Here is a 12,302-nt window from a genome sequence, read left to right as displayed (position 1 = left end):
TGCCTAAATTTAACATGGAAGACTTTTAATTTATCTTTTCTAATCTCTGCAGCAACTATCAAGCTTTCTAAATAGTCTGTGGTTTTCTATTGCATTAGTCAAAACCCGATACAGTCACACTCAAACTTCATACAAACCCCTATTAGCTACTTTTCCTTGAGTTTTTTAGAGCAATACCCTCAGCAGAAAGTTAAGATCTTCTTCACAGATCAGTGAACCATAACTAGCAGTCTGCTTTTGCAAAAGTGTGAGCAGGAATTTGAAGCTCATTTTAAAATGTCACCCCAGCTGTGTGTTCACTACCTGATATTTTTCTGCTTTTGTAGCTCTTAAACTTCAGTTTTGTAGGCAAGCTCTTGAGAATACTTTCTCTGTTTGTTTCAGCACTGCTGTGTTTTCTCTTTGTGCTTAATGTTTTTCTCATTTCATTCATCAACATTTCATATACCTGTTCAGTGCATGATAAAAGGAATGACCAAGCCCTGCTTCTTCTTACTTCAAGATATTTTCTGCCCCCACCCCCTGCCTTTTTTCCTTTTCTTTTGCAGAATTGTTAGTACCTGTGACATGGTACAGCAAACTCAACTGTGCATGCCCAAGGCACAGCTTCATAGGGCAATCGCTTCTGTGCTGAAGCATTAAATTACTCTGAAGCTACTCTTGCTGGTACTGGATCTGCACATGGTCACTATTCATGCAGCGAGTGAATTAGTAAACAAGAAGCCTGGTGGAAGTAATTCCTAACAACAGGAAAGCAGGAATCTGTGGCAGAACTGCCCTCTGTTGAAAATTGTGGAAAGGTGTCTGGGTAAGTGATGGTGAAAAACTAGTGATGGTTTAACCATTCTTGAATTGTACTCATTTTGGTACACATGCTGGTTTAAGTATTGGTCAGCCATGGTTCAAGAACTTCTTTTTCTTGTTCATCCTTGCAGCACTTTTATTCAGTGCACTTTTATCAAGACATGGGGCCAATGAAATATAAGTCAAGCATGTCCTCAGTGTCCTGTGGTCTGCAGTATCACCATTCCTTGATAAAGTGGAGTCCAAAAATGAATGTACACATAGTGCAGACTTACTGCTCCTCAGCACCTAAGAGGCCTGAAGCCAAGTCTGCAGTAGAAGTGGCCACAGCTCTTTTTCATCATCTGACAGAAGCTGGGACTGTGCTGGGAAAAAACTCCCTTCAGAAAATGTCTGCAACATGCAAGAGCTGGTGGGACAGATACGAAGAGTTTCTTGGAATCAATGAAGTTCGAGAGGCTCAGGGAAAAGTGACAGAGGTAAACAGAGAGGGACCTGGGGGTACTGACCGACAGCTGCCTGAATATGAGCCAGCAGTGTGCCCAGGTGGCCAAGAGGGCCAATGGCATCCTGGCCTGCATTAGGAATAGTGTGGCCAGCAGGAGCAGGGAAGTCATTGTGCCCATGTACTCTGCTTTGGTTAGGCCACACCTTGAGTACTGTGTCCAGTTCTGGGCCCCTCAATTTAAGAAGGACATCGAGACACTTGAAGGTGTCCAGAGAAGGGCAACAAGGCTGGTGAGAGGCCTTGAACACAAGCCCTACAAGGAGAGGCTGAGGGAGCTGGGATTGTTTAGCCTGGAGAAGAGGAGGCTCAGGGGTGACCTTATTACCCTCTACAACTACCTGAAAGGAGGTTGTAGCCGGGAAGGGGTTGGTCTCTTCTCCCAGGCAACCAGCACCAGAACAAGGGGACACAGTCTCAAGTTGCGCCAGGGGAGGTTGAGACTCGAGGTGAGGAGGAAGTTCTTCACCGAGGGAGTCATTCGTCATTGGAATGTGCTGCCCAGGGAGGTGGTGGAGTCACCGTCCCTGGAGGTGTTCAAGAGGGGATTGGACGTGGCACTTGGTGCCATGGTCTAGTCATGGGGTCTGTGTTGATAGGTTGGACTTGATGATCCTCGAGGTCATTTCCAACCTTAGTTATACTGTGATACTGTGATACTGTGATAGAAGCAGAGCATCAGTAGACCAGAAAAGCTAATGCTGAGGCCCCTACACCTGTGTTGTAGGTGGTTGGAGCTTTTATTTCAGACTGGATTTCATTTCTTTCCTCAAACAAAATGTCCCTGTACGTCTTGCTCAAAGCTATCTTGAAGGTCGACCACAGTGCCTTCATTAGGTGCTACTTGTGTTTTGTGCAGAGATCAAGCAGAAGATGCAGGTGGTTTTCTCTGAAATGTGTCTAGTTTGTAAGTGCTGAAATAGGTTTGTGAGTAATCTAGTGTGCAGGAAGCACAGAAAATGGGTAAAGTATATCACAATCCTACTCTTGTACCAAACCAAAATGCTGAGGTAGATGTGAGAAGTGACATTTCTGTTCTGGCACAGTGAAGCTTTACTCTGTGTGAGCAGAACTGCTCTGTGCTCTGAAAAATGCAGTTCTGCTGCAAATCATCTTGAGGTGGTATAGAAACTAGGAAACCTATCAGAACCATGCTTTCACAGTCCAACACTTTAAAACAATGCTCAGAAAACTGTACTGAGAGAAAGCATTACCCAGCAGGAATCCCCTCTTGGGGAAGAAGGTGTGGGAGAAAATCCAGTGATACATTATGTATCTTAAGGCATTACTGGAGTAAGTGCAGGCCTTAGTGACTAGGGGCACATCCAAGTGCTGGATTAAGTCACAATGTACAAAAGAGCACAGGAGGTTAAAAATGAGTTGTACTTAATGAGGATGAATTACTTTTATCAGTAATGAAAAGACAATGCCAACGGCAAACACTGCAGTTCTCAGCCAAGTGTGGTTCCTAGCTGAAGCTTAGACAATACTGGTGGCTACCAAAACTTATTTTAACCAAAATAACACTCATCAAAACATCAAATGCTGTCAGCATTTAATGATTGGACTGAAACAGCAATACCTTAGATAGATGACAACTGGTACTTGTGCAAGCTGTTTTAGAGGAGACAATTGCTGCTGGAAACTGCAGTCAAAAGTCATAGTGATTTTGTTTGTTAATGCTTGCTTGCTTGTTGACCCCCTCCAGGTTGTCAGTTCTACCACAGCCAAGCAATAGCACTCTTAAGTGAAAAAATTAACAAAATCAGTAATTCCCTGATAGTTGGCAACACATTTTCTGTAAGCCTTTGAGCAGGATGTGCTGTGGTAGGCTTATAATGAATATAGAACTGTGGCAGATTTTCATAGAATTGGATCTCAGCTCTCCATTTTCCATCTTGGTTCCTTTCTTTCTGGTCTCAAAATGATAGACTGCCTCTCTCCATCTATAAATTCTGTACTGAAAAGTATTACAGCACACCCTAATAGCTTGAGCAAACATCAGAAAGCTGCCTTTGACTCTTGGCAGTTTGGTTTGATGTTGCTGGGCTCTTTGTAGCCTGTACACTAGAAATCACTTCTGCTGTGTTCCTACTCTACCCCAAAGTAGCCCTTTACTGTCCTGATGCAGCTCCAGGTTAGTAGCCTTTATGCAGAGTGCTAATCTAGTGCCAGGAGAGCCCTGAAACTGCAAAACTATCTCTTCATCTTTTAATGCTGACTTTGTGTTTCAGGTGATTTTTGGTGAAAAGGGGAAAAAAATACATACTGAATACTCCAATTTCAAACAAAATGAAACTTAACAGTTGGTGAGCTGAGTGTGTGATGCACTGGGGGTTGCTTTTCCACATGCAGCTGCAGCAGCTTTATGGATTTCTCTGTTGGGCCTGGCCCTCTGAATAACAGGCATAATTGAGGGGCTGCTTTGCTGAAATTCTATGCTCTGAATCGAGATTGTTTTCATTTGGGGCAAAAATTCAACTCCTGACAATATTAGGCTGAGCAACATCAGGCCTGAGTACTAATCTGAGGTTTCTTAGTCAGTTCTTGACTTCTCAGACCTTCACTGTTTTGCCATCTGCTAGAATTGAAAATTGCCTTCTGCAACCAAAGGGAAAAATCTAATTTCTCAGCAAGCCATATGGGGTTATTAAGATCATTAAACCCTGGTATGCCATAATGCCTGGGCCAAAAGGACCCCAGGGCATGTAAATATTGTGTGATTCATTTTATAGCTTCAGACTGCAAGCTAGGAATTATTTTGCTGGCTATCTTACGATGAAAAGTGGTGGTCAAGTAGGTTACTGCAGATGTTGCTTGGTGAGGCCAATCCATGGCACGTTTGTTCAGAGCTGTGACAGATGGGAAGTGGTTTTAATAGTGTTTGATTGCAAAGGGGAAATGTTTTGTATTGGTCTGACAAATGATCAGAACCCAGCCAGTGTCCTCAATTGTGCCAGGGATGCTAAAGGCAGCCTCAAATGTTGATATTAGGAAGCCAGAGAATACAATTACTCCTCTTCAGAACGACCCAGACTTGGCTTCTCATCCACGATCTGAAGTTGATGATCTCAATTGTACTCCCTTTTCTTTCTTAAGGATGGCACAGCTATTCCTCTAAAGATGCCTGCTCTTTAAAATGAGCTGCTGGCCTTGTTCTCTGTTTTCTCTCTTTCTCTAGCTGTGACGTCTTGGAAAGATTCCTTTCTAGCAAACCCCACTTCCATAGATTTGATACAACTGTGGGGGAGAATATTAAAGCTGAGTTTTGGCTAATAAAGTTTCAGAAATGAATGCAGGAGCTGTGAAATGTACATGACATTAAAGAAAGAATAGTTCAGTAAATGCAAATAAATGCAGAAATGGATATTTTAATTAGGATTCATGATTCATGCCAAAGGATTACCAGCAAACCATTAAAATGTGGTGATGACATAAAAACTCAATGAGAATAAAAATTCTATAGGCACTAGCTAACTGCTGCCAGTGAGCTAATTTCAGTAGGGGAGGTCAGCATAATGTCTTTGTTCTTTTTGAACAATGACTATTTCAAGGTTTGTCTTTCTTAATTATGCCTCAGAAAGTTGTTTTTCTTGTAACTGGTGTGCTGTTGTATCAGTTCTTGCATCTTACAACGTGACAACCATGGTCAGTAGATGTATTCCCATTCTGCAAGTCATGGAATGAATTGTATTGAAAATTGGCATTTCTGATTGCCATTTTGCTTTGTGCTAGGAAGGAGGAGTGAAGATTTTCTTTTTCTCTACATCAGTTTTCCAGTGATTTCAGTCTAACTCCATTTATTTCTCTGTAGGTCATTGTTCCTGTTTGAAGACAATTGAATCCAAAGCATGTCTGAATAAGCTTTCGTTTCTGTAGCCCTGGAGTCAACACATCTTCCTATTTTGAAAGTGAGATAATGTAAAGGAGGTAAAGAAAAGTCTTTCCTGTTCTAGTTATATTTATACTGTCCAAACAGCTTCCTTATTTCAGTGTTCTTGGAAATCCCAGTTAGAAAGAGAGTGATCATTACCATCTCTCTGACAGTTGAGAGTACAGTCAAACTTGACATAGTTCTTTTTTGTTTCTTACATTAACAGGTTCTTTGAGAAGCCCTGAACAAATGTGGTTGGGTTAGGGTTTGTATGAGATGTGCAGGTTTTTTGGTGGTGGTGACTTATTTTTTTATATAAGCATCTCATAGTCTTCCCTACTTGGTTTGCTTAGGCTCAGCTAACAGAATCCTCAAGCTGAAAGGAGTGTGTGCCTACTAGATGTGCTCTGGGAATGCAGATGCTGTTCTCTAACCACTCATGGGCATTCAGACCCCCAACCCAGATGGTGCTTGGAACTCATCTGAAGGATGGACACCCCCCCACGCCGTGGACTCAAGGTAGGCATAGCTCTGCAAACAAGGGGTGTGGGAAAACAAGGGAAAGGGGTGTGGAGGAATGGGGACAGGAGCTGAAGAGCTTGTCATTCAGTCCAGACTTCTCTTGACTTTGCATGTAGGTGAATGAACCTGCTGCCATGATGGCATCACATTTCTTTACCCACATGTTATTCTTCACCACTGCCTGCTGTGCGTTAGGCAGAAGCGTGTGCCACCTCCTTTTGTTGTAACTCCTCTTTTGTAGTTCTATTTGAGATGATGGTATGAAAAACTTCTTACCCTGTGCTAATTGCAATGTCCATCCTAATGCATCTCATACAAGGGACAAAAGTTAACGGAGCCCTCAGTTCATGAAGTGTTGCTGGCAGGACATGCATGCCCTTAACAAACTATCGTTATGCCTGAGTGGTAATTAAAGGCAGCACAAACCCAGCCAAATCCTAACTCATCTGAAACTAATGGGAATTTCATCTCCACCATGCCCAAGGTTTGTGTCTGGCTTCTTTATGCATTGCTGGTGGTGCTGGTCTGTGATGTGGATCTGAAGTGAGCCCATGAGGAATTATATAATGAAACTAATTTGAAGCCATCCCTGACCTAATCTGGCTTGAAAAAGATCAAGAGCTTCTGATATCATTACTGCTGTATAAGGCTGAGCATGTTTATATTTGTCTGGCTTCAATCTGAAGGGTGCTCTGAACTATGTCTGTGACTTCCCTGCACATCCTTACCTACTGAGTTATGCAAGCAGTAAATGCATAGGTGGCTATTGTAACTCAGTGTTAGACTGATCCTTCCTGCACAAGATTTTTCATAGTTTTTGTTTAATTTTTGTTATCTCAGTCTCAGAAGGGTATCTAATCAATATTTATTCTTACCTGTGTGCATGAGTCAGAGCATCACTAGGCCTCTTCATTTTTAAGCAGCACATGGCGAGCTTTGTCTCAATAAAACTGGCAATGCTGGAAATATCATCTGCAGATGTCTCCAAGGGATTGTCTACAGAAGGACCATTACTGCAAAGCTGTACAAGAAACAAAAATCTGATTTACTACTGTTACATTACACCTTTTGTTAGATAGAAATGTGTTTTGTAACTGATAAATGGAGAAAACTGACTTCTAAGTAAAATATTCCCTGCCTTTAACTAGCACCACAGATGCATGTGATCATGAGATAAAGTGCAGTGTCATCTCCCCAGAAGGGGTAGCCAAGAGAGCAGATAATAAGCTAAAATGTAAAAACCACTGTTAGGAATGGAACTCTTTTTCCCCACTTTCAAAGGTAAAGGCTCAACTTCAGGCTCCCCAAATCTGTGGCTGGCTGAGAGCATGGTTGAAGGAGGAGTCTCAGACAGCTATTTACTTATTTTAGTGAGCCAGTGGTGAATTCTGCTGCAGGCTCTGCTGCCCTTGTCCCACAGGTAGGACAGCAGAGAGTGACACAAGGCAAGGAAACCAGAAACTCTTCTTCTCAGTTAATGGGACTTGTCCTTCCAGAAGACTGGTAGAGGAAATCAAAAGGATAAGATCACCAAGCTTTCCCATTTCCTTGAGCTGTATAGAATTTAACATAGAGAAACATCATGTTTTCTATCTAAAAAAAAATACTTTCTTCCTGATAGATAAATTGCCTGCTGATCTTCACAGCCAGTGACTTTCTCATTAAATAACATTCTCTCTCCTAATGTGCATCATTAGAATTAGATAAGCCACAACTCCTTGAAGTTTTGGAGAGTCCTTGGTATTGACAGAGCTCCAGTACTGGGCAGGACCACCTTCAATCCTCAAATCTTTTGATTCATCTGCAGGCAACCTGATCTTGTACCACCAAAGTGTAGTGAAAAAGAGCTTCCAGTTCTTAGGAAAACTCAACTGTAAGCAATTAGATACAACTGTAAACAAATAGATTAAGTCTAAGAGCCTTGTCTTTAAGGACAATAACCATATACTGCTACTAATGAAAATGCAATTGAATGTCTTTTCCTTGGCTAAACATCCCTAACAGGATGTTTAGTGTGCAGTGATTTCATCTGACTCAGTGACTTCACTGTGAATCAGCTAGAAAGGCAGATTTCTAATGAAGATTAATAAATTAATATTTATCTAGGCTGTGTGCTTAAGCTCCTGATTCACACTGAGATCAGTGCTGAGGGCTGTTACAGCACTGACGCACAACTGCAGCCTATTGTGGATTAACGCAGCCTCTGTTTTAAATGGGTTATAACCAAGTGACTCTTACTGTGTCCAGTGTTGCTGGCCACCAAAGAAAATGGAAGGAGGAGGATCTGGCTTGTTTGTCTAGCTCCTCATCACTAATGAGTTTAGTTATAGCAGTTTCTTGTGCCTACCTAAGTGTTTTTTCTCTAGGAGGTGCACTGTCAACTCAGCATTTTGAGATGTCTTTGGAAGATTAAATCTGTCAAGAAAAAAAGCTCTTCCCTCTCTCTCTCTCTCTCTCTCTATCTTTCTTTCCATGTGTGATCCTTAAAAGCAAGATCCACACTTAACACCTCCAAAGCTAGCCCTATCTTCAATGTTTTTGTGCACTGGTTAGAGGTCAGCTCAATTCTTTACAGGCAACAAGGGTCATTCAAAGAAGTGTCCCCCCAGTTCAGGCATGAGAAATACTTTTTTTCCCTTTCCCAACCCTTCTCTGCTGAGTAAAGTTACACAGTGTATATAATAACACCCATACATTTAAGATTTTCTATCATCTTGTTCTCAGTAGAAGTTATGAATGAGAGAATTCATCACTTCTAACTTTGCTCATGGTACTGTATATGTCTGCTGAAGTGTCTCTGTGGATAAGGCATGCTCTGTGTGGCTAAAAGACCCAGAGAATGATGTTGACATCAGTGAACATAAATGTGTCATCAAGTTTTTCTGTAATAACACTTTTCAGCTGAATTGGCCATGCTGTGACCTCTGTTAAATTTATGGGAATGAGAGATTTGAGGCTACTCCTTGGACTTTCAAGTTCCTGAATGATTGTGAGAAGAGAAGAATCCTTTAGGGATCCCTTCACTATAAAGTGCTGCAAGTCAGAGTTTCCTTGAGTCTTACTACTGATACGAAGAGTTATGTTTGGACCTGCGTAACCCCTCTGTTATCTCTGACAAAAACCAAGATGTGAGCCTCTGTAAACCACACCTGAACAGAGAAGGATTCAGCAAAGATGTTTAAGTACAGTGAAGATTGGATTCTGCCAGGTCTTAGATATCTCAGCGTAAGAGTTCAAAGAAGCAAAAAATAACTCGATCTTTAATCTGGCAAAACCAGAGCAGTAGTGTAAAAGGATGTGCCTGTGCCATCTAGGTTATGTGTTTAGTGCATCCCAACCTCTCTCCTGATTTTTGTGTAGCATTTCTGCAGTGGGTTAAGATTTTGTTTGTTTGAGACTAAACACTTCTCCACTAACTCTGTACAAACAACAGCATGGTGCACCAAAAGCAAGAGTCAATTGAATTGTACAGAAACAACTCCTTCTGTACAGAGCAAAGAAGTTAGGACCGTTCCAAATAGCCCTGGTGTCTGGCATTAGTGAGATGTGGAGTTAATTGTAGTCACTGGCCAAAGGGATTTTTCTGGCAGCAGTGTGGTCACTGCCACAAACAAATCTCTGTTGGGCGAACTGCCTTGGCAGCTCTGATGGATTTGATCCCTTCTGTGTCCATTTCATCCCCCTTAACTGTATTTTGCTGGCCTTTCTTCTCAAAGAACTTGGCCATGCGGCGGGAAAAGGACTGTTTCCTTGTGTTGTCCTGTCTGCCACTGAATATTGAGTCTGACAGTGGCTTTTGAGGGTGAGGCAAAGGCAGTGCCAGAAAGCACCTGAGCAAGCTGATTTGGGGAAGATCCTAGGGGAGGAATTAGGCAGGCAGGAGACAGTGAGCTGAGATTTTGCAGCACAGGTGAGGATGTGGAGAAGAGTTGTAGAAAGCCTCACGTCTGAGTTTCAAAGGTGATGAGAAAAAGGAACATTTCCTAGGGATCCCAAGAAGCCTCTGTAGCTACAGATCGTAGTAAGTTTGGGAAACCCTGCTGGCCTGAGAGTAAGGGAAGGAAGAAAGGCTGTGCCATGCACAGGCATAACGAGCAGGGAGGAGAATTGTTTGCAATTTTCATGTTTCCCATAGGAGAACCAAGCTTTCTGCAGTCCGATAACACAGCCTTTGAAGATCAAAAGGCTGTTGGTGGTTTTGGAGTGCTTGAAGTAAAAGGTCAAAGCACCTCCATCTGACTTCTCTCAGTACCTTAAGGTCCTGTCACAAGGACATTCAAATAGAAATGTGGGCTTGGAGAGACAGTTGCATTTTGTACCACTGAGGGTTTCTTTTCCCAGAGCTATCTTACAGAATTTCATTTGAATTCCAAACTGGGATATCTGGGGGTATGTCTTGAGACTGAGCTTTTGATCTGCTGAAATCTTGCCAATGTGTTAGAGGCAAGATTGAAGCAAACAACTTAAACATCTGAAGTTTACAGCCAATCTGAGCTTAAAAACTGCAGTGTACCATTTTATGTCCTTTACCATAGCTAGCAAATCTAATGTGTTTGTTTATTTTCTTGTTTTACTGTCAGAGCTAGTCTAGCTGGGAATACTCCTGGCAGCAGAAAGGAGAATTTTCCCAGAAGCAATATTTCATTTGAAAAAAAAACCTTGCCAAAGGATATTTCTTTTTTCCCAGGGGCTTTTGTTAGAACTGGAGGCCATCATGCAGGATGTATCCATGCATCCTTTTGTGGACTGCTGAGTTATCCCAGTCAAAGAGTTAGCATGTATAGAAATGAAATCTCAGGAATTAAACATACAGGACCTTATAAATATGCTGCTGAAACCCCAGTTGTATAAATGCTTGTGATAAAGTACTCTGTCAGAGGTCACAGAACAAGTCTGTGACACTGTGAACTCAGCATAGATCTTGTTGCAGTACTAGGGCTTAAATTTTGGCAGTAGCAAGCAAGGACATTTTATGAGTAAAGACCTCCTAGGCAGTAGCTAATAAAAAAGGGAAGGGAAGATGCTTCCCAAACCCTTCCTGGCTTTGGTAAAAGAGCAGTGGAAATGCTGATCCTTAAGGTAGCTCCTAGTTAGTATGTGTGTAAGCTGGAAGAATCAAATCTGAGCTCTGGTGATCTGTGTGTTGTCACTGTTTTCACTGAAAACAAGGTTCAGGTGTGAGAAACTGGCCATGGTGAGGGTTTGCTGATCACTGGCAGAGGTTTGGTGTGCATTAAATTCAGGAATATGGTTTGCCTCGAAGAAGATGCTCAAGAGGTATCTTTCTACATGTGTGGACAGAGATAGCAAATTTCTCTTGGGCAGAATAAGTAAATTTGGTCAGATAGTGTGTGGCAATGAGATTCTTTGGCAAGTTCCATAAGATCACACATGCTATTCTCTGCCTGGCTGAAGGGGTTAAAGAGTTAGTTTGACTAGAGCACCTGCTAGCCTTGCTGGAGATGATTGCTTTGTTTCTTCTCTTATTATTTGTTGTGGTGTTTGTCAGCAGAGCGATACTGAATCCTACCTCTCTGGTTTAAAGACAACTTTGTGGTTTTAAGCTGGAGTTATTTATTTAGTTCTTTTAAAGTGGCTACTCAGAGGGACAGACCTGAAAAGGCAAGAGAGATTTAGGAGCACCTTTTCATATAACTAGTCAACAGTCCTAACCAAGCCATCCAAGTAATCAGCCTCATAGTGTCACTGCATTGCACATCAGGTGCCTGACAAGTTGCATACTAACTGCATCCCAGAAAATGTCTGCTAAGGAAGGCTACTACTGAAAATAACTTTCAAACTTGGTAGCAAGCCTCACACAGGGCTGAAAGCAAACTGCTCTTTGTATCTTGCACTGTAATCCAGTCCTTGCAGCTGTTAGGCACTGTCAAAAATACTGCAGGAGAGCAGTGCAACAAAGAGTCATTTAATGGTGGGTTTGTCTCGGTGAAGAGGGGAAAAAAAGTCAGTATGGAGCATAAAAGATTTTCTCTCGATATGATTTCATGCAGCATAACTTTCCAGCTTCTATTCAAAGTCCTACTGACATCCTGGTAGGCAGTTTCAGTCAGCAGTGCAGGAACTGTATATAAACCCCCTGTCTGTATTGCTCATGAGATTTGTGTCAATAACTTGCTAGAAAACATATTGAAGATACATAATTCCCTGCTAAATATGAAGGCAGGTGTCAGGTAAGAACTAAATTTTACTAGGCTTCCTGCAGTGTGCTCTGCAGTGGCTAAGTCAAATAATCTGTACGTAGGATATTTTGGGCATGTTAGCTTCTCTCTGCAGTGTCAGCACTGGGTTCTGTAATAGGAATGTGTATGCAGGGCATATTTGCTATCTTGGGCATATTATTGGTTATACAGTACTGACTGAGAGCCAGATATCCCTCAGATATGCTAACTTACAAGAAATGATCCTTATTTCTATTCTGAAAGCCAGTGCTTGCCAGAACACATTGAATCTGGGGAGTATTGACTTGTTACCAGATGAACTTACCAGGCTGCATGCCCTTACTGTGGGGTGGGATTGAGCTTGCTCTCCCCACATTTCTCAGTGAGTTTCTCTTCAAATCTATCTATGTCTAGGCTG

Source organism: Melanerpes formicivorus, unplaced genomic scaffold (genome assembly GCF_026170545.1).
Source record: "Melanerpes formicivorus ecotype bairdi unplaced genomic scaffold, bMelFor1.0.p_v2 SCAF_152, whole genome shotgun sequence".
Classification (NCBI taxonomy): Eukaryota; Metazoa; Chordata; class Aves; order Piciformes; family Picidae; genus Melanerpes; species Melanerpes formicivorus.
This window is presented reverse-complemented; position numbering follows the sequence as displayed.